Below are 20199 nucleotides of genomic sequence, written 5' to 3'. Positions count from 1 at the left end.
ACTCTCACTTTTTGTTAAAGAAGTTTCTCTTTTCAGATGGGGGTGACTCAAAACTCACCAAGTACTGAGAAGGGACAATATTAAATGAAACATCTTTGTGACACCCTCCAAGGCTCAGGGACCATTGTGGAAGAGGTCATGGAAAGATTATAAGGGCCAAAGAAAGGGGAGGAGTGCTTACAATACTATCTTCCAGACACAAAGTGGTCTTGATAGTCATAACCTCACAGTGGCTGGCACTCCTCCACAAAACCCGCATAATAGGAGGGAAAATGATGGCACCAAAATAGATGACAGACTAGTTGGAAAGAAGAAGGGATTCAGTGGAGAGGAGATTTGTGAGGGGAGAAAAGAGAGGGTGGTGGTGGAGGGATTATGATCATAGTATTATGTTTATATTTGTGGAAGTTGTCAGTACAAGATGTTTTTTAGAAAGGAAGAAAAATACCTGAGGCTATGAGACCATTTACATTCAAACAACCACATTAGATTTACAGAAACATGTGGCAACATTCCGTGATACCTAAGACAAAGCCCAGGCCTGGGCATAAGAAGGAGACAATTCTCTAGGCCTTCCCCGCCCTGGCTGCCAGGACAGAACAGATGCCCAGCAACAGAGCAGCCATACCCCTTCCCTAAAAGGGGAGTGGCTTCCTCTGTGGCACTTTTCTAGCCTCCAGGGTCTAAGTATGAATGACAATGGACCGTGTGATGGCTACTAATGTCAAATTTACAGGATCTAGTGTCACCGAGAGCATAAACCTCTGGGCATGTCTGCGAGGGGTTTCTAGATCAGGCCAATTGAGATGGGAAGACCCACCTAGATAAGAGTGGCACAACTCCATGGGCTGGGGTCCCAGAGTGGACAAAAAGGAGAAGCTGATTGCTCTCTGCTTCCTGACTGTGGATGCAATGTGGCCACCTCCTGCCACCACGCCTTCCCCACCGTGATGGACTGGATCCATGAACTGGGAGCCCAAATAAGCCCTCCCTTCCTTTCATCACAACAATGAGAAAACTAACACAAGCCATGCGACTGTACGCGTCCACGTGACTTCTCCTGCTTCCTAGAGACTTAAGTGGGCAGACTCTAGATGGCCAACTGCCAAACACGCTCCTCTTGCCACAACCCAGGCCACCACCTCCCAGGCCAACCTCCGCATCACTGCTTAACTCCCCAGCCTCAGCTTCCTTGTCATCAGCTTAGGCTGGTGACGGTGGGTCACGACAGGATCAATGGGGTAAGTGTGGACAGCATGACCAAACACTTTGCAGGAGAGTGCTGTGAGCGGCAGTGCGGCCATGGCCATTATCACGGCAGCCCCGCGGTTTCCAAGCAATTGTCGCACAGGGGCTGGCAGTTAGGAGACCACAGCCAAGGCCAAAGCCACCCCTGGGAGAGAAAAGCAGGCCTGGTCAGCAACATGGGCTCGTGGGTGAACATGGGTGGGAGAGCTCCCCAGAGGCCCCACATGGGCCACTCTGGAAATGACCTTGAAACCTTAGGTCCGGCAGAAGTGGTCCTCATAGAAACAGTTATCCAGGGATGGAGAGATGGCTCAGCGGTTAAGGCACTTGCCTGAGAAGCCTAAGGACCCAGGTTTGATTCTCCAGGTCCCACAGAAGCCAGACGTACATGGTGGCGCATGCGTCTGGAACTCATTTGCAGTGGCCAGAGTTCTGGCATGCCTATTCTCTCCCTCTCTCCCCAACCCTTTTGCTCAAATAAATAAAATAATTTTTTTTTAAAAAAAAGAGGGCTGGAGGGATGGTTTAGTGATTAAGGCATTTGTCTGCAAAGCCATAGGACCCAGGTTTGAATCCCCAGGACCCATATTAGCCAGATGCACAAGGGGGCGCATGCGTCTTGAGTTCGTTTGCAGAGGCTGGAGGCCCTGACGTGCCCATTCATTCTGTCTTTCTCTCTACCTCTTTCTTTGTCAGATAAATAAATAAATAAATATTTAAAAAAAAAAAACTTTAAAAAAAGTAGATATCCACATGATGGTGACAGGTTGTTGCCATTACCTTGTCCCTGCTGGGACAAAGCACCTGACCAAAATCAGCTCACATAAGGAAAGAATTGGTTTGGCTTAGTCATGCATCCTACCATCTAAGGTTGAGGAACTGGCCAAGGTCACATGGAAAGAGCCTGATCCATCCAGACTCAAGGGGCAGGCACCCCAAATAGGCAAACATACACGGGACAATGTCCTCCTAGCCTTAGGAGAGAGCGTGGACCGGGAGTGACCTCAGTGGGGGGGGGGGGGGAGGCTGGGTCCTCTGTAGAACAAACAGACAAGCTGAGGAAGGCCAGGACCTATGCAGCTTTGCAACAGGCTACCCTGGGCCAGCACACGTGGCCGGAGCAGCTGCTCTCCGACTGCTGCAGCCCTGCCAGAGCGCGCACAGCTGACAGCCCCGAGCAACGGCTGGGGTGCTGCAAACACACATCATTCATTTGCCTACCTTAAGGTTAGCTTGTAAGTCTTTCTTTGTGTGTGTTTTCATCAGGAAGTAATCTTTACAACCACACAAGAAAATGTCCAATAACATTTTCTCCCTTGGCAAACATCCCCCGTATATCAAAGGCTCAAGTACACAATACAGAGATGCACAGGGCCAGGCGGAGGTGGTGGCTTTGTAGCGGCCTGTAAGAGGTGCCTGTGGGTCCCATGGGCCCGGGCACATCTCACATGGCTCCCGAAACTGGGAACCCCACACGCAGCAGGATTCCTCTCACCAGGTGCCCGTTCCACCCTTCTTCCAAAACACTCTTCCAACAAGCAGTCACCACGCCAGGCACTGGGGGCGCAGACACAAGCAGGTCAGGGTGCTTGTCCCCAGGAAGTGACGTTTACCACCTGCACTGAGTGCTTCCCATGTATAACCCATTAAACCCTTTCAGAAGACTCTGGCCATCTCCGTTTTACAGACAGGGAAGCTGAGACCCGCAGACATCTAAGTGGTCTGCTTGCCATTATAAGGCTGATCAGTGTAAAGTGGCTCTTCCTTCATGACTCCTCCCCAAGGTCAGGGGGCTGACCAGTTCAGCAGAGACCAAGCACATGGTGACCCTGAGGAAAGAACACCAGTGAATGTACAAGCATGAGCTTGAGGACCAAAAGAGATCATAGGAGTAGCTCAGAACCTGATTCACATGCCACACAGTAAAGTAACCACCAACTTCCAGAAGTTTCTCCCAGGAGTCACCTCAGAACTGGAGTCCCCCTGGCCTAGACACAGTAGTCCATTTGAATGAACGAATCACTTTCCCTTTGAGTATGCACAGTGAGACAAAGGATGAGATGAAAGTATCATATAGATGGCGCAGCCAGTGTAAGCCAGACAAGCTGTCTGAGGAGGGTGCTGGGTGGACCCACCTCAGGAAACCCAGGAGAGGCGCTTTGAACTTCCTGGAGTTCCACTCGCCAGTGTCTCTCCCACATGATCCCATCTGCGGTGGCTGGATTCAAGTGTCCCCCATAAACTTAGGTGTTCTGAATGCTAGGTTACCAGCTGATGGAGATTTGGGAATTAACGCCTTCTGGAGACAGTATATTGTTGGGGGAGGGCTTATGGGTATTATAGCCAGCTTTCCCTTGCCACTGTTTGGCACATTCTCCTGTTGTTGTTGTCCATCTGATGTTGGCCAGGAGGTGATGTCCACCCTCTGCTCATGCCATCATTTGCCTTGTCATCATGGAGCTTCCCCTTGAGCCTGTGAGCCAAAATAAACCTTCCCCACACCCCCAACAAGTTGCTTTTGGTCAGATGATTTCTGCCAGCAATACAAACCTGACTGCAATACCATCCGAGAGGGCTTGTCCTCTAAAAGTATCACACCTAGACCTATTCTGCAAGTGCAATGGCTCTAAGGACACTCTTTATGTGGACAGAAAGCCACTCAAGAGTCCACAGCTAGGGCTCCTGGTGGCTCTAGGGTCCTTCCCAATAGCACCATCGCTCACTCCCCCTCTGTATGCACCTTCACAACCTTTATTCTCTATGGCACATAAACCCACCGAGTACTGGATGTATCCATTTGTTTATGTATTTAATCACCCCTAGCGAGAGTCTCCAGACACGTGTTGTTTGCTATTTCTGATATTTAGAACAGGACCATGGGACCTGGACTACAGTAATTAGTCAGTAAATGTATTTGAAATAAATGAATGTGCCCCTCTGAGAATGTGAAGATATTCAATATATCTATGGGCCCTTTCATCATACACACACACACACACACACACACACACACACATACAAACACACACACACACACAATGCTGTATATGTTAAGGAATCCCACATATTATCTGTGTGCCCAGATTCTGTGTGTGATCAAATTCCAGGCAACCAAGATCTCATTTGCTGAAAGTAGAGATGATGCTACACACGGGGTGGGTACACACACACACACACACACACACACACGGGTTCCATGGAGACTGTGGCCTCTCCACCCCAGTGGGCTGAGGACTTATGGCCAACGTGCCCCCTCTGCTACTCCACCATGCCACCTATGGAGGCTCACCCTATGTTTGGCGGCGGGCCTGCCTGGCAGACACTGAACTGAACTTCAGCTCTGTTGCCCCCCAGCTAGGGAGAAGCTCAGCTGGCCGAGGCCCCTCTGCCCAGGCTGCCTCTGAGCATGGCTAATGAGGATGCCTGACCTCGCAAGCTCACCCTGGCAGCTCCACAAATGTCACTCAAGATCCCTCCTGACATCCCAATGCACAGGGCACCGGATTTTTAAACTATAAGTTATATTGTCACACGTTTCAGTGCTCTACTCTTTCAAAAGCAACTTGCTGATAATTCTGGGGCCTTTGATGCTGAGCCAAAGGACCAGAGCCAGTGCCTCAGCTGAATGCACTAATGCCACCTGCCCAGGAGGCCTGGGTGTGGATTGCTTAGCATTTCCATTTGCCACACTGAAGCTCGGGAGGAAGCCTGGTCAGTGGGATCTACGGTGTGGAGATGGACACAGGGGCAGGAGGCACTGGGGATGTGGTGACGAGGATCCCGTGGGGAAGGTTAGGAGCCGGAAAGTGCAAAGAAGGAGGAGAGGGGGGGAGGGAGAGGGGGAATGAGAGGTGGAGAAAAAGGAAAATAGGGCGAGGAAGGAAGGTCACTTCAGTGTGCTCTGGGTGGGGTCCTGTCAGGGAACTGGGGTAGAGAAAAGGCCTCCCTGGTAAAAGGCATCTGTGGTAGTTTGAATAGATGGCCCCCAATATATTCAGTGTCTCATTAGCTAGTAGTTTTGGATCTGCAGTCACCTGGCTGGAGGCGGTGTCATTGTGCTAAGGTGTGGTGGTGGGTTTGAGATTTCAATCTAAAGATATGCAAAGTGTGCCTAGCTGGAGTTCCTGAAGTGTGCTGTGCTGTGTGGCTTTTGGCTTTTGGTTTTTTCTCTTTTTGCCTGGTCCTTTAAGAGGGGCCAACTTTTTCTGCCATTATTAACTTCCCCTGGATCTGTAAGCTTCAATAAATATCCCTTCCTCCATAACTGTGCCTGGTCTGGAAGTTCATCTCAGCAAACCTGAAGCTGTCTGACACGGCATACCTCTCAGGGCTGTCTGGCCTGCCTGAGCCTCACCTCTGCTGGGTGAAGGGACCAAACTGATACCATGACAGGCGTCAGTAAGGCCCCACCCTAACTAGGCCTAAGTTCCAGTTTCTGGGAGAGGCAAACAAGACTTCAGAGAAAGGGCGGGCTGCTAATCAACAGTGATGCTGACATGTGGCCGAAAAAGATAACCACCCAGGGGCTGAGTCAGTTCCTGCAGATGTGTCGCTTCTGCCCCAACCAATCAGAAATGCACAACTGTAATTACTGCTTGCCAAGCCAATCATTTTAAAAAATCACCTAAGCCCGCCAAAATTCCTCTAGCTGTGCTTAAAGGGAGCCTGCGAGCTCCTCTCAGGGTGGCCATTGTGCATGAATGCTTGACGCCCGCCTGCTGGCTGACTGCAGAATAAAGGCTCATTGCTTTTTACATGCTATTTGAGTCTGGGGTCGATTCTCGGACCCTTACACTGTGCATCCTAGGGCTCTGGCTCTGGCTTTTTTCACCCACGGTGCCAACTCAGCCTTTGCAGCCCGATCTGAGCTGGCTCTCCTCTTCCAGGCTGGAATAGCCTCTGCTCTGGCGGAGGCATGGGGTCTACTATAGCGCAAACGGGCTTGGCACAAGGGAGGATTATCTAGATACGGCGCGAGCGGACCAGGATCTCCTTCGTCTAAACACTGCTCGCGTGGGCCTAACACTTATGAGGTCACCAGTGTCTCTGTCCTTGGGTAGACTTAAATTCCACGAGCGACCCTGCACCGTTCCTGCCATGGCCCTGGCATAGGTATTCCATGGATGCCAGTTGCTGGACTCAGCAGAAGTGGCTGACCAGGACACAGGAGAGGGCCAAGGGAGACTCGGGTCTAGACGCCAAAGCTCCTGCACAAGGAGTGGGGCGGGGGGCGGGATGTAAGGGTGGGGGAGGAAGTGCCTAAGGGGGTCAGTTAGGAGCTGGGGAGCTGGAAGGAAAGGAAGGAAGGGAGAGAGGGACAGAGGAAGGGCGGGCGGGAGGGAGGGCTTCCCTCTCCTCTAGGCTAGATCTTTCTTGTCCAGAAGTCAAGAGATGGCCAGAAGCCCAGTCTGCTCATGGAGTGAGTAGGAAGTGGGCAGATTCAGCAACACGCCTGGCTGGTGTGAAACTGTGAGTGAGGTGAGTGGGAAGGACAGGACGGGCACTCAAGGAGGTCACGTTCAGACCCCTTAACCTCCCCAGCCTTCCCCCCTCCTCTCAGACACTCCTAACATCAAGCCTCAGCGATGCCCTAGGCCTTTCTTAATTGAACCAAGCTGACAATCAAAAGGGGAGTCACAGTCTTCAGGAAACACCTGGATTTGATGGGCCAGTATTCTATCACCCAACACAGGATTATTTACCAGTGTATTTATTTCGTACCCACAATGTCCCAGTCTGTGAACCTCTGGGGATTATGCCCTGAGAAAGAGATACAGAAGTACTCTGCTTTCTTAGGGGACAGTCAGGCATAGCCACCATCCCAGGTGGCAGAGAAAGAGGGTTAGACAGGTGGCCTTTAGAGTCTCTAGAAGAGACATCTAAGCCAGACCTACAGGCTGAGGGCCGGGAAGAGTTGCCCAGACAGAACGAGGTCTAATGTGAGGCATAAGGATAGGCAAGTGGGAGAGGAGCGAACTATCCAGGCAGGGTAAACAGGGACAAAGGCCTTGAGTGGACGGCACAGCTAAGGAACCGTACGGACTCAAGGACGAGAGCCCTGCGAGGACACACGAGAGCCAGCCTTGCCTCTGGGCCTCCTTGAGTCCCCAGCCTTGCCATGGCCTGGCCTCGGGCCTCCCCAGCTTCAGTCTCAGCACGTTCACTCTACCAACCACACTGAGACTTATAGCAGGCTGTGACTGCTAACGTGGACGTTAGGGTTAAAGTGGAAAGGCCGGGAACACTGAAGAAGAGAAGTATGAAGGCTGGCAGGACGGGGTGAGATAGCCAAGCTGTCAGGGAGAATGGGACTCTGGGAAAAGCTGGTCTTGGCAGGTTCAAGGCCTTAAGGAGCACATGCAGAACACCCCCGCCTTTCACCCAGGGAACTCCTCAACTTCCTGCGAAATCACAACCTTACACATCGCCTTACATCTACTGCATCTAATTTTAAACAGACTGAATTGTGGGTAAGGCCAAGTTCTAAGAAAGCCCCCAACTATTGCAGGAAAGGAGTGTCCTTTAGACCACCCCAGGGGCAGGCAAAGGGAGGGGGAAAGGTGGGACAAGCTCGTAAATGCAGGCAGGAGAGGCGGCCCTTTGCGGCGGCCCCTCTGCTCAGTCAGGCCTCCATCCCGCAGCGTGTATTTACTTTTCAGTTTTGCTCTCCCCTGTGCTAAAAATCTACTTGCTTGCTAAAATAAAACCTGATTACTTGCTCGCTCTACCTGCAGCCCGTTGTGAATTCTCCTCTTTGGGGAGCACATGGACGCAACTGCCATTACGGTTGGGATTGGAGGGAATGTGGGCAGAGGCATGTCTCCTCATCCATAACACACTATGGCAGGCGATAGATTAAGCTCTCTGCAAGATCATTTCATCAGATCCCTAAGAAGTGTGGCCCATCACCATGACTATTTTACAGGAGGGCAGCTAGAGCCACTAAATTCAAGCAACATGCCCAGTGGCGCACGGGCAGCAGGATGGAGGGCGGCCACCCCACCTTTCATGCCACGCATCACACAGGCTGCTTCCCAGAGGCTCTGGGCTCCACCTACGCTCCTTTGGGCACCCACCTGTTTACTCCTCTCCAGCTTGCTTCCTGGGTCCCTGCTCAGTTCGTCCTCCTCCTCATGCCCATCCCACACCCTGTACCTGCTGGGCAGATGCCAGGCTGGCTATGCCTGGCAGGCCTTGCACCTCCCCAGCAGGCCTTCTTGATCTTTCTCTCCTGAGCTTCCTCCCCAAGACACCCTGGGATTAATTGGAGAAGACAAAGGAGGCATTGCAGAGCCCAGCCACTGGAGTTTGGGCCTGCCCCTCCCCCCCCCCCCCACAGCGGGTCCTAGTATCCAAGGGAACTGCAGGCACCAGGCGAACCAAGCCTTGGTTCCAGCAAGCCCCAGACAGACTGGGAAAGCAGATCCACTTGAGACACCAGAGTAAAACGGTAAATAGAGACCCTTTCTAGCTCTGTGAAGGGCTTTTAGCCAGCTCAGGGAATGCACTTAGGGGGAAGAAAGAAAACGAGGAGAGGCAGGAGTCATTTGTTACGCTGGGAAAGCTATGTGCGGGAGTGGACTTTTGTGAGCCCAAGTGTCTCCTCGTCTGTGTCTAGCCAACTCAGACCATGACACAGGGGTGAAGAAGAAGGATCCTGGAGCCCAAGTGCCTAGATTCAAAGCCAGGCTCTGTCATGAATTAGCTGTGTGGTCCTGGGCAAGTTCCTTCGCTTCTCTGAGTTTCAGTTTGGAGCAATGCCTGGCATTGACCCAGTGCTTTCTAAAGACATTATTATTGGAGTCTGGTAGTGGATTTATGTTCCTGTGTGAGTCAGGGGGCTGGGTCTCTTTCTAGATCTGCAGGATTTGATAGGCAGGTAGTGGATGGCCATGTGACCCACAGCCAGGGAGCACCATGCTTGTGGACCTTGCCCAGCTATGGATGGCAGTGGCCATCACTGACCAGACTCGGGAACACTGGCCGGGGAAGGATTGCTGGTCCTGGAATGAAGGTGTGAAGCTCCCTTGGACATTAATCATAGACTCAGATGGTCACATCTATTGCGGTTCATCTTGGGATGAAGCCTTTCTCTAGGACAGGTAAACTACTGGCTCCTTCCTTGCTGTGGCCTGAAGCTAAGTGAAGGAGAACCAATGTTAGCGTGTGAGCAATTGTGCTTCATTCCTCCCACCAGGCTTTCTGGCAGAGCACAGGAAGGAATGGAGGTGCTTCCCCTGTCTGGACCATGGAGAATGGCTCAGGCGTATGCATCCTGATGACTGTCTAGGAAGGGATAACCAACTTCAGGGCCTGGCATACAGTAGATGTTCAATTAATGAGTGCTACTTCGTGTGTGCTTTAACTTTTGCCTTTGAGTGGCTCTCTGTGCACTCAGCCCTTTCTTCAGCTCTTGATCCATTCTTCTGTCCATTTTACACGTATGAGCATCTGCTGTGTACCCAACACTGGACTAAGTGTGCAGAAATGGTATAGTCATGGCTTCCATGTTTCTGGAAGCTCTTAAGAAACCCAGAAAGTACGCGCAGACGCACAACAGACATTGTTCTCTGAGGATGGGGGAGGATGGCAGAGTAGAATCTCAGAGCATAATACGGGACCTAAGATCCAAAGGGAAGCATGGAGGTTTCCCAGAGAAGGGGCTGGCATATGCAAAGCCCAGGGCATGCACAGAGGCACACCCCATGAGGGATCAAGACGTGAGGTGGCCCGAGAAGACAGTGTCTCAGAAGATCAGCCATGGGCATGGACTGGGCTTGTCTGGGGCTCATGAGAGAGACACCCCACCTTGTGGGTCTCCTTGGAACTCTTTGTTGGGTGAGGGGAGGGAGTGAGATACTGCGGAGGGGGCCAGTGTGATCTGATCTGATCTGAGCGAGGCCCGCGTGAGCACCCCTGCACCCCTTTGCCTGCAGTTCTCCGCAGCCTCCGAGCGGCCTCCAGCTCAGCGCCCCGCTCTCTGCGCTCCCCACCCACTCCTCCATGGGCTTGCTGCGCAGGGTGTGTGATCTCGGGTCTGCTGCTCTCGCAGTCACCACCGACAGATACGTGCACTCCCCGGCTGTTCAATGCCCTTCGCAGCTGTTTGTGGCAACTGTGCTCCATTCTTTTTTTTTTTTTTTTTTTTTTTTCGAGGTAGGGTCTCACTCTGGTCCAGGCTGACCTGGAATTAACTATGTCATCTCAGGATGGCCTCGAACTCATGGCAATCCTCCTACCTCTGCCTCCCAAGTGCTGGGATTAAAGGCGTGCGCCACCACGCCCGGCTCCGTGCTCCATTCTTGGTGGCCCTCCCCAGCTACGTGCAGTCACCGCTCCAGTTACCTGTGGTCTGCATCCCCCCCTTTGGGCCTCGGGTTCAATCTCAAGACTGGTCATCACCACCTCCCACAAGACCTCTTTGCTTGCCATCAGGCACCTCTCTGGTGCTAAGTGGTGTCCCCCACGCTTCCTTTCGCCTACTCTCCTTCCCTCTCACGAGGCTTTCAGTTGTTCATCACATATTTCACGCTGAACTTACATCAGGCCTTAGAGCATATACCAAATACACAAGAAGACCAGAAGTAGACAGGTCCTCAGTCTCGCAGGGCTCAGCCTCATGAAGAAGACGGGTGTCTGTCAAGTCACACACCGCTGTGTCATTATACGAAGAAAAGAAAGGCGGAGGCTGGGGCGACGCTCGGTCGGTGAACTTCCTGCTATGCAAACCGGACAACCCCAGCCCAGACCCCCGCACCTACACAAAAGCACAACGCTGCCTGTGACCCCAAGCTGGGGAGGTGGAAACAGAGGGATCCCCAGAGCTTGCTGGCTCGCTAGTCTAGCTGAATCCAGGTTGTGAGAGACCCCATCTCAAAAACAACAAACCAAACATAAACAAATAGGGTGTGGAGCAATTAAGGAAGACACTGGCATGGACCTCTGGCCTTCACAGGCATGTGCACACACGACCCAGTGTACCCACATACATATGAACATGTATAGTCACACCACACACACACACACACACACACACACACACACACACATGGAAGGATGGGAGGGAGTAAGGAAGGGAGGGAGAGGAGGGAAAACGAGGGTGGCCACTGAAGGAGGTATGCTAGGGAGAGGAATTATGGGTGATGCACCCCAGGGAGTAGGGCTGAGCTCACCCAGGTGCATAGGAAGCTGGATGGGTGACATGGTCAAGTTGGCTAGGAATCTGTGCAGAAGAGACTGTCGGGGCAACAGTGAACACAGTACAAGCAATTAATACACAGTGTTCAGATGAGAGAGGACAGGGCCTGGGGCCAGGAGGTGGCAGGATCAGTGAAGAAAGTGGATTTGTATAAAAGATAATTAAGGCTGGGGAATGGAGAGGGACAAGGCCGAGGTGTCCAAGTCACGCAGAGCTTCTATCTTCTGAGCCGAGAGCACAGGAGTAGGATCAGGGTGAGCCGAGGTGGAAAACACTGAGCAGGAGGCCTCTGCCAGCAGACTGCACAATGGCATGGCGCCTAAGTCTTGGGCTCTAGAGCCAGCCTCCACATTCAAGTTCTGCTCCCCACCTTCTAGCTGTTTGTCTTTGAGACAGTCACTGAATCCTGCTATGTCTCATCAGCACAATGTCATGGAAGGGAGAGGTTACCGACCTCAGTAAGATAAAGTGGAGAGATGTTAAGGAAGACTCAATGTTGATCTCTGGCCTCCATATGCAAGTGTTCTCTCTCCCTCTCTCTCTCACAGACACATGCACACAAGCACACACATGTGCACACACATGCAAAAACACGGGGGGAGCTGACTGCCCACCTGCTACCTCCTCTGGGAGCACTTCCCTCAGTGTAGATGAAGAGGGACTGGAGAGACAGCTTAATGGTTAAGGCACTTGCCTGAAAAGCCAAAGGACTCAGGTTCAACTCCCCAGGACCCACGTAAGCCAGATGCACAAGGTGGCACATGTGTCTGGAGGTTGTTTGCAGAGGCTGAAGGCCCAGTGTGCCCATTCTATCTTTCTTGCTCTCTCTCTCAAATAAATAAGAAGGGAAGGAGGGTACCAGCCATCATCAGCTTCCCGGTGACTGTTCTCATAGAAAGCTCTGGCAGAACCTGCAGGCTGTGTACAGATCTGGTCTGTGAGCAGCTGTGTCCACTGTCTGGACCTTTCTTGCCCTGCAGAACCTGCAGGCTGTGTACAGATCTGGTCTGTGAGCAGACAGCGTCCACTGTCTGGACCCTTCTCTCCCTGCAGAACCTGCAGGCTGTGTACAGATCTGGTCTGTGAGCAGACAGCGTCCACTGTCTGGACCCTTCTTGCCCTGCTGGACCTGCAGGCTGTGTACAGATCTGGTCTGTGAGCAGACAGCGTCCACTGTCTGGACCCTTCTTGCCCTGCAGAACCTGCAGGCTGTGTACAGATCTGGTCTGTGAGCAGACAGCGTCCACTGTCTGGACCCTTCTCTCCCTGCAGAACCTGCAGGCTGTGTACAGATCTGGTCTGTGAGCAGACAGCGTCCACTGTCTGGACCCTTCTCTCCCTGCAGAACCTGCAGGCTGTGTACAGATCTGGTCTGTGAGCAGACAGCGTCCACTGTCTGGACCCTTCTTGCCCTGCAGAACCTGCAGGCTGTGTACAGATCTGGTCTGTGAGCAGACAACGTCCACTGTCTGGACCCTTCTCTCCCTGCAGAACCTGCAGGCTGTGTACAGATCTGGTCTGTGAGCAGACAGCGTCCACTGTCTGGACCCTTCTTGCCCTGCAGAACCTGCAGGCTGTGTACAGATCTGGTCTGTAAGCAGATAGCGTCCACTGTCTGGGCCCCTCTCTCCCTGCAGCATATGAATGCAGAATTTTGCCATGGTCAAGGCCAAAGTGAGATCACATTAGGTTGTGGGCCACAAGTGATTCCCTAGGCATTTACTATCCTATGGCCCCTGGATTGGCAACCTGGGCAGAGGGTCTCTGGGCAGGAGTGAAGGAGGCTCTTGGGAGAGCACTGCTCATTTCTGTGCTTTCCTGCACTTTAGTCAGGGATCCTGAGGAAAACCCAGACAGTGTGGGCCTTCTTCCCTGCTCCTGAGTCAGAATGGATGCGTGAGGCTACGACTCTATCCTCACCTGCACCCCATAATGGAACCAGCCTCAGCCGGAAGTCAAGCTTCCCAGGCAAGTGCGGCACTCACTGTTAAGCCGGTGAAATGAACATTCTGAAACCTTCATCCGCGTCTCTAAACTCTCTTGAGGCACACTCAGGCTGCAAGTTCTTCTGGGATCACAGTTGGAGAAGCAAGGCAGTCATGTTGGAAGTTCCAAAAACTTTCTCTTTTCTTGTCTTCTCTTTTCTATTCGTCTTTTTCTTTTTTCTTTTTCTTTCTCTTCCATGCATGTAACATCTGTGGTGTGGCGTGTGCACGTGTATGTGCTGGTACGGTGTCTCAGGCCCTCGCTGTGGTGAGTGCCCCAGGAGAACATCAGATATCCCTCTCTATCACCTACCTGCCTGCTCTTCCTTGAGAAGGAGTCTCTGTTTCTTATTGATTCTGGAGCTTGCCATTCATAAGTCATAGTGGTCTTCTAGTCTTCCCCCCCCACACACACAAGATGTGTGTGGCCACGCCCAGTTGTTTAGGTGGATTTGGAAGCTCATAACTTGAGGGGTCTGGATCTGGGAGGAGGGAGGCTCGGGTCTTCTTGCTTCACAGGAAGTACTCCTAGCCACTGAGGAATCTCACCAGCCCTGAACTTTCTTTTTAAGGAAACAAACCCTCTCAAAAGAAATCTTGAGCAGAGCCCCAATGCGGAAAGCAGATGACACTGATATAAAACTACGTAGACATACAAATGTGTCCCGTTCGCTTATTATAGAACCTGTCAGGGGAAATGAGGCAGTTTGGATGGAGACGAGAATATGACGTTAGACGTTCCCATGGCTCTCTTACATGAGCCTCAGAATCCATCATATTCAAACCAAACACATACGGTAGCTGAATGCCAAAGCTGCAAGGCTGTGTGGGCAGGGGAGGCAGGATAAGTTGCCTGGAGAATCTCGTTCAGAAGGGGCTATAGAGCTGGCTTTCACCTTCTCCAAGTTCAGACTCAAATGCTCTGAATGCAGCCTGCCGGCCGCATCCACCTGCCCACCAAGAAGACAACCTGGAGCCGGCTGTTGGGGTTTGAGGGATGCAAGAGTAAGAGGGGAATGACCGCTAGCAAGCACACACACTGGAGTCTGCAGTGCCAGGGGTGCCAATTAGAGGTTTGGCAGCGGGGGAGGACGGGAGGGACTGATGCGGGCCAGGGCCTGTGGCAGCCCCGGCTCCTCTGGAGGAAGGCAGGCTTTGACAGATGGATGGAAGTGGCCCATCTGTTGGGAACGCACAGGGGCTGGCAGGAAGGGGAGATAGAAGAAGAGCTGGGCAGTGTTGCTACAGGACCCAAGTGCCAGTTCTAGCACTGCCAAGTGGCTTGCTGTGGGTTCTCCAGGTAGGTGGCTTGATTACTTTGAGCTCTGGACCACAGAGGGACGCTCCGGACACAAGTGGAGCAATGCACATTGAGCCACAGTGGTCTTGTACCTGTTTTTACTCGGATGGCAGTCATGGTCCTTGGGGCACTGGCCACCTTAGTCCTGCTGGTACCAGCCTGCGCTCATTCGCAAGCTTGTAGTCCACACAATGGGGGCCTTGGTGCCTCCGTGACACACTCACCCCAGAGATCACGGGGCCCCGGTTCACTTGCAGGCTCTCAGAAGCACCAGGCAGTACTTTCATCCGAGTTGCATCCCGGCCTGGCCCTAGATCACCGTTTAAACTGCGGTGGAAATGCTGCGCTAGCACGTCTAACTGCCCCATCCCCAGGAGCTCCATTACAACAGAGGTGCCTCCTGCTTTACTTTGGCACTTCCCAAATCTAGCCCAAGGCCTGGCCAAAGCTGTCTCTAATCTACTGCCCACTCATCTTTCAGTCCTGGAAGCTTCCAATGAGCCACAGTTTCCAGAGATTATCTATACCCTTGTCTCCTCCTTTTGTTCTCTCCTTCCACATTCTTTCTCACCTCCCAATGCTGCTTCTGGCTTTCCGTCTGCAGAACTCTCCCCTCTGAAGGTAAGCTGGCGCAGAACAGCCACAAGTCCTCACATAACCCTGTGAGGAATCGGCAATGTCATACCCATACTACCGTGGAGGAGGCTGAGGCTCAGAGATGCATGGCCTTTTGTGACAGAGCAAAGTCCAGGTCAGCCTGCTCTTCCTGCCCTCTCCCGAGGCTGGCTGCCTTCCTGCAGGGCCATGACTCAGCCTGCTCCTTAACTAGCTCCTGTCACAACTTCTGCTTCTGTCTGTACTTTATTTGCTAATGGCCTTCCACCTCTTTGAGTCTGCTCTTCTGGCTGCAACCCCAAGCTGCCACGCTCTCTTGGCCAGGGCTCTGACTAACTCTCTTCTCCAAATAGGGCACTTGGAGCATAATGCATGGCACCAGGTTTGGTGAATAGACTCCCATCAGCCTCATCATGAAGTCTCCTGTCCTCTTTCCTGGACCAAGGTAGGAGCCATAAAGAACCTGACTCTTAACACATCACAGGTGACTCAGAAAGAACATCATGCCATGAAATGCCACGGAGCTAGCTCAGACAATGTGTGTGTAGTAGAACCAAGGGTGACTATATCAGGGCACTCTTGAGAAGTGGGGCTCCAAGAGAAGACTTCCTGGAAAGGGAAGAAAGATCTGGAAACTGCAAGACAAGGAGCTGATAAAGCCAATGTCCTGCTCACATGTGAAAAAGCTTCTGAACTCGTCTGAGAGGTCACTGGCTCCAGGCTGGTGGTAAAAGGAGCTGGCTGTGGCTGGCAGCTCAGCTGTGAGGCAGGTGCTCCCTGCCTGGCTGGGTGTCGGTCAAGAAGTCCTCATTCTGTCATAGAAAAGGGGGATGGGCTTGAGAGGCCACTGCCCTCCATAATGAGCTAATAACCACTAAACATTGTTGGAGAGGGGAGTCATATTCTTCTGAGGCAGAGCCATGAGTAAAAAACAATAAGGAGTATAGTGAGATTACGGAGGATGATATGTAGTGACTAGTATCAAAATATGTAAGTATGAAAATGTCAGAAAACAAATAAAAAATCACATACACACATAAATGAATATATTTTTGAATATAATGATGTACAGGCCTTTGTCTTTGATGGTACACAGTCTTGTATGGTAGACTTTGGGGACACAAATACCTGTGTTCAAGTCCTCAATATTTACTCTGATTCCATGACCTTGGGCAGTTCTCCTCTATCTATATAAAATAAGTCATAATGTGGCTGTATTATTAGAATGACAAGGGTACTATAATTAACACTCATAAGTCACACAGCATAACACTACACCAAACAGTATGCATGTACTAAGTAATTTAATCTTCATAACATCCCCACAAGGTATATTTATTAGCCTTATTATTCTATACACAAAGCCACAGAGAGATGAGGTGACAGTTACTCAGCTAGAAGGGGAGGTGCTGACATTTGAACTTAGGGAGCTAGGTAATGGAACTCAAGGTTTTAACCAGTGTACTATAGATTTGACCATGTGCCTGGCGCAGAGCACACATTAATTGCGGTGCCTCCTGGGAGTAGCTAACCCATCTCTGGAGATGACCATGGTCTCTGTGAATGATCCCAAACCTCAGCCTTCTGCCTACAATTCCTTTATAAGCTCCAGACCTTTAAGTCCAATGTAGCAGTAGATATCTCTGCCAAGAGCCCCTTACCCTCACCATGCCCCCAAATCCTCACCAGGCTACCCAAAAACATCCTTCCTCCTGTGCCTGCTGAAGACATGACTGACACCATTATTCCTCTCTGCCAAAGTCTGAAGCCTAGATTTTCTCCTGCTCCCTCCCCAGCTGCATTGCATGCACACCTGCATCATATCTGGCCTGGTCTACTGCAGTAGCTTCCTAGGCTCAGTCCTGGCTGTCCCTCCACCCTGGGTGGGGATAGGATCTAACCCAGTAGCCATGAAATAGCAAGAGCCATCATTGCTTCACGGCAGTGTCCTGCAGGTGAGCTGTCTCGTTCCTGACACTCACGTAAGCCTCCTCTTGCACCGGCCCCGGCTGAAGCAGCAACCAGGCCCGCTGCTTCTTTCGTCGCTGTCTCCCCAGGGTCTAGCACTGTGCCAAGAGCACTTAGTGTGCTTGTGATGGAAGAAATGAATGAAGGAGCCCTATCTGTTCAATTTATTCCCAACTACCTGCAGTGAAATGAAAAATGTGGCTTGATGAGCAGGGGCCAAAGTAGCAAGACTGCTGAAAGATCATAAAGGGACATCTGTTGAGATGTGGGCTCTGCAGAGGGCCCCTGCCACAACAGCGGATGCCATGGGGAGGCAAGAGGGGCATTGGGGACCAGGTCTCCGCCTCCAGACAGCCAAGGCCCCGCCACCTCCTAGCCATTGGCTGGATCTCTGTTCAATGGCTCCTTTTTCAGAAATAATGCCTTCTGTATCTCTACCTCAGAACGCCCCCATACTGCCTTCTAACAATTTTATTTTGCTTTAGTGCCGGATCTACTCTTACTTTTGGTTACATTGATTTGTTTTTTCTTTTCTTATCTCCCAAAACTCCCCAATCCCACCCCTTATGGCTGCAGCCTCTGAAAAGGCCCCATTCGAAGCTCTGAGTTAAACCATTGCAATTTCACACCTAAGTGAGATGGTACACAGACTGTCTATACCTGGCTTATTTCACTTAACACAGTTCCTTCAAGATCCATCCATGTAGCAAACATATGAACACACAAAAGATTCTTTGGAAAGCTGAATAACATCCCATTGTATGTAGGAACCTTGTGTTTCATTTTTGGTTGTCTCCTGAAGCTAGGCTTTGACCTCCATGAGAGCAGAGACTCAGCCCCTATTCCCTAGTTGACCCTCAGCACTTAAAACAGCACCTGGCTTAGTGGTTAAGGTGCTTGCTTGAAAAGCCTAAGAACCCAGGTTCAATACCTCAGTACTCATGTAAGCCAGGTACATGCATCTGGAGTTTGTTTGCAGTGGCTAGAGGCTTTGGCAAACCCATTCTCCCTCTCTTTCTCTCTCTCTGCCTCTTATTTCTCTCTAAAATAAATAAATAAAAATAAAAATATTTAAATAAAAAACAGTACTTCGCTAGCATGTGGCAGAAATCGAACAAATATATGTTGGCTGGGGAAAAAAAAGCTACAAAAGGAATAAAAGGGCCTGGCATGGTGGTACATGCCTTTAATCTGAGCACATGGGAAGCAGAGGTAGGAGGATCGCTGTGAGTTTAAGGCCAACCTGAGACTACACAGTGAGTTCCAAGTCAGCCTGGGCTATAGCGAGACCCTACCTCAAAAAATCAGGAGGAAAAAAAAAAAAGGAATAAAAGGCTGACTGTGAATCATCCATGTAGCATCTTAGTCAAAATATGACCAAATAGTCTTTTTAATCAATGACAGTGGAAAAAGTGTATGCAAAAAGTAAATGGCACTCAATCCTTCAACTCACAAACCAATATTAATGCAAAATGGATCACAGGCCTAACTGTATGTACGTGCTAAAACATAAAACTTCTAGAAGACAATAGGACTTCCTTGTGGTTTGAGATGGACAAATATTTCTCTCCTCTCTGCCATACATCTATCTTTATCTATATCTATCTATCTGCATGTATATATATATTTAGACATATGGTTATACACACACACACACACACAAACACACACACACATATATATATCTATATATAATCTCATGACTCACTAATAAGAAGCAATGGTCAGGATACTTGAACTAGTATCTAAATAACTATGAAAATACGTTTCTCATCATTAGACATGAGGAAAATGCAAATTGAAACCACAATGAGACAACTCCTACACGGTAATAGACTAAGTCATACGGATTTACCCAAAAGAATGCGAACTCGCCCATATGGAGACTTCCGTACAAACGTTCCTCCACAGCAGCTTTCTTTAGAAGAGCCCCAAAACTTAAACAAACCCAAATTTCCATCAACAGGTGAATGGATGAACACAGCAGGGCATATTGATCAACTGCACATTCCTCAGCAGGAGAAATAAATGAACAGTGGATATAACTATATGGAGGAATCCTAAAGTCATTTCACTGAAAGAAGCCAGGCCTGAAAAAGTAGATTTCATATGATTACATTGTGCAGTTCTGTTATGTGAAATCCTAGGAGAGACGAATCTAATATGAAGTGTCAGAAAGCAGAGCAGTTGCCAGAGGCCGGAAGTGGGGAAAAAGAATAAAAGGGAGACACAAAGGAAGTTTGGCAGTGACAGAAATGCTCATGTTTTGACTGTGAAGGTCACTAGGTCGATTAACTTGTCAGAGCTCTCAAAGTGTGTGCCTAAGATTGGTACATTGCACTGTACGTTGATTCTATCCCCGAAAGATGATAAAATATGGAAAATAAGAATCCAGCAAATTGATAAGATGTGTAGTAGTGTAAGATATGAGGTAATCAGAGACCCAAGGATCCATAGATGAGCTGTGAATTTACTCCTGGGAATGGAGTTAGAGCCAATTAAATAGTTATTTAACTTGAATTAAGACGGATTCACTCCATTTAAGGCGATGAGTCTTGGGGGAATCGCACAACTTGCCTTGGGTCCCCTCACCCTTCCTCACTTTCTTTACAGGGGAAGTCCCTGTGATCGAAGGGCCAACTCCTTGTCCTCTTCACTGCCTTTACCACACCTTCCCAGCATGAGGAGAAGCAGAGAGAACAAAGCGGGTCTCTTTGCATTCACAGACCATGGCTGATCTCATGGGCTCATCTGCGAGACACACCACTATCCACATCGCAGTTCAGCCAAGTCATCTGATCTGTCTGCTCCTGAACTTCTGAAACCTAAACAGCTAGGACATTCAGTGGGCTGGTTCCCTTTGGTTGAGGCTAGAGGTGACTTTA

General features: G+C 50.5%; 1 protein-coding gene and 1 long non-coding RNA gene across 5 annotated transcripts in view; one reads left to right on the top strand and one right to left on the bottom strand.

Annotated features, from left to right (window-relative positions):
- Nucleotides 1-20199, bottom strand: part of Csmd2 (CUB and Sushi multiple domains 2) — a 671876-nt gene that overhangs the window by 469358 nt on the left and 182319 nt on the right. The gene's annotated exons all lie outside the window — the stretch shown is intronic.
- LOC123460777 lies at nt 8621-20085 on the top strand. The gene is made up of 3 exons (XR_006637192.1): nt 8621-8698; nt 15700-15791; nt 19928-20085. It is a non-coding gene; the product is annotated as an uncharacterized LOC123460777 (long non-coding RNA).

This window comes from Jaculus jaculus, chromosome 5 (genome assembly GCF_020740685.1).
Source record: "Jaculus jaculus isolate mJacJac1 chromosome 5, mJacJac1.mat.Y.cur, whole genome shotgun sequence".
NCBI classification, from domain to species: Eukaryota; Metazoa; Chordata; class Mammalia; order Rodentia; family Dipodidae; genus Jaculus; species Jaculus jaculus.
Note: the sequence above shows the minus strand (reverse complement) of the source record. Positions and strands in the feature narration are given on the sequence as shown.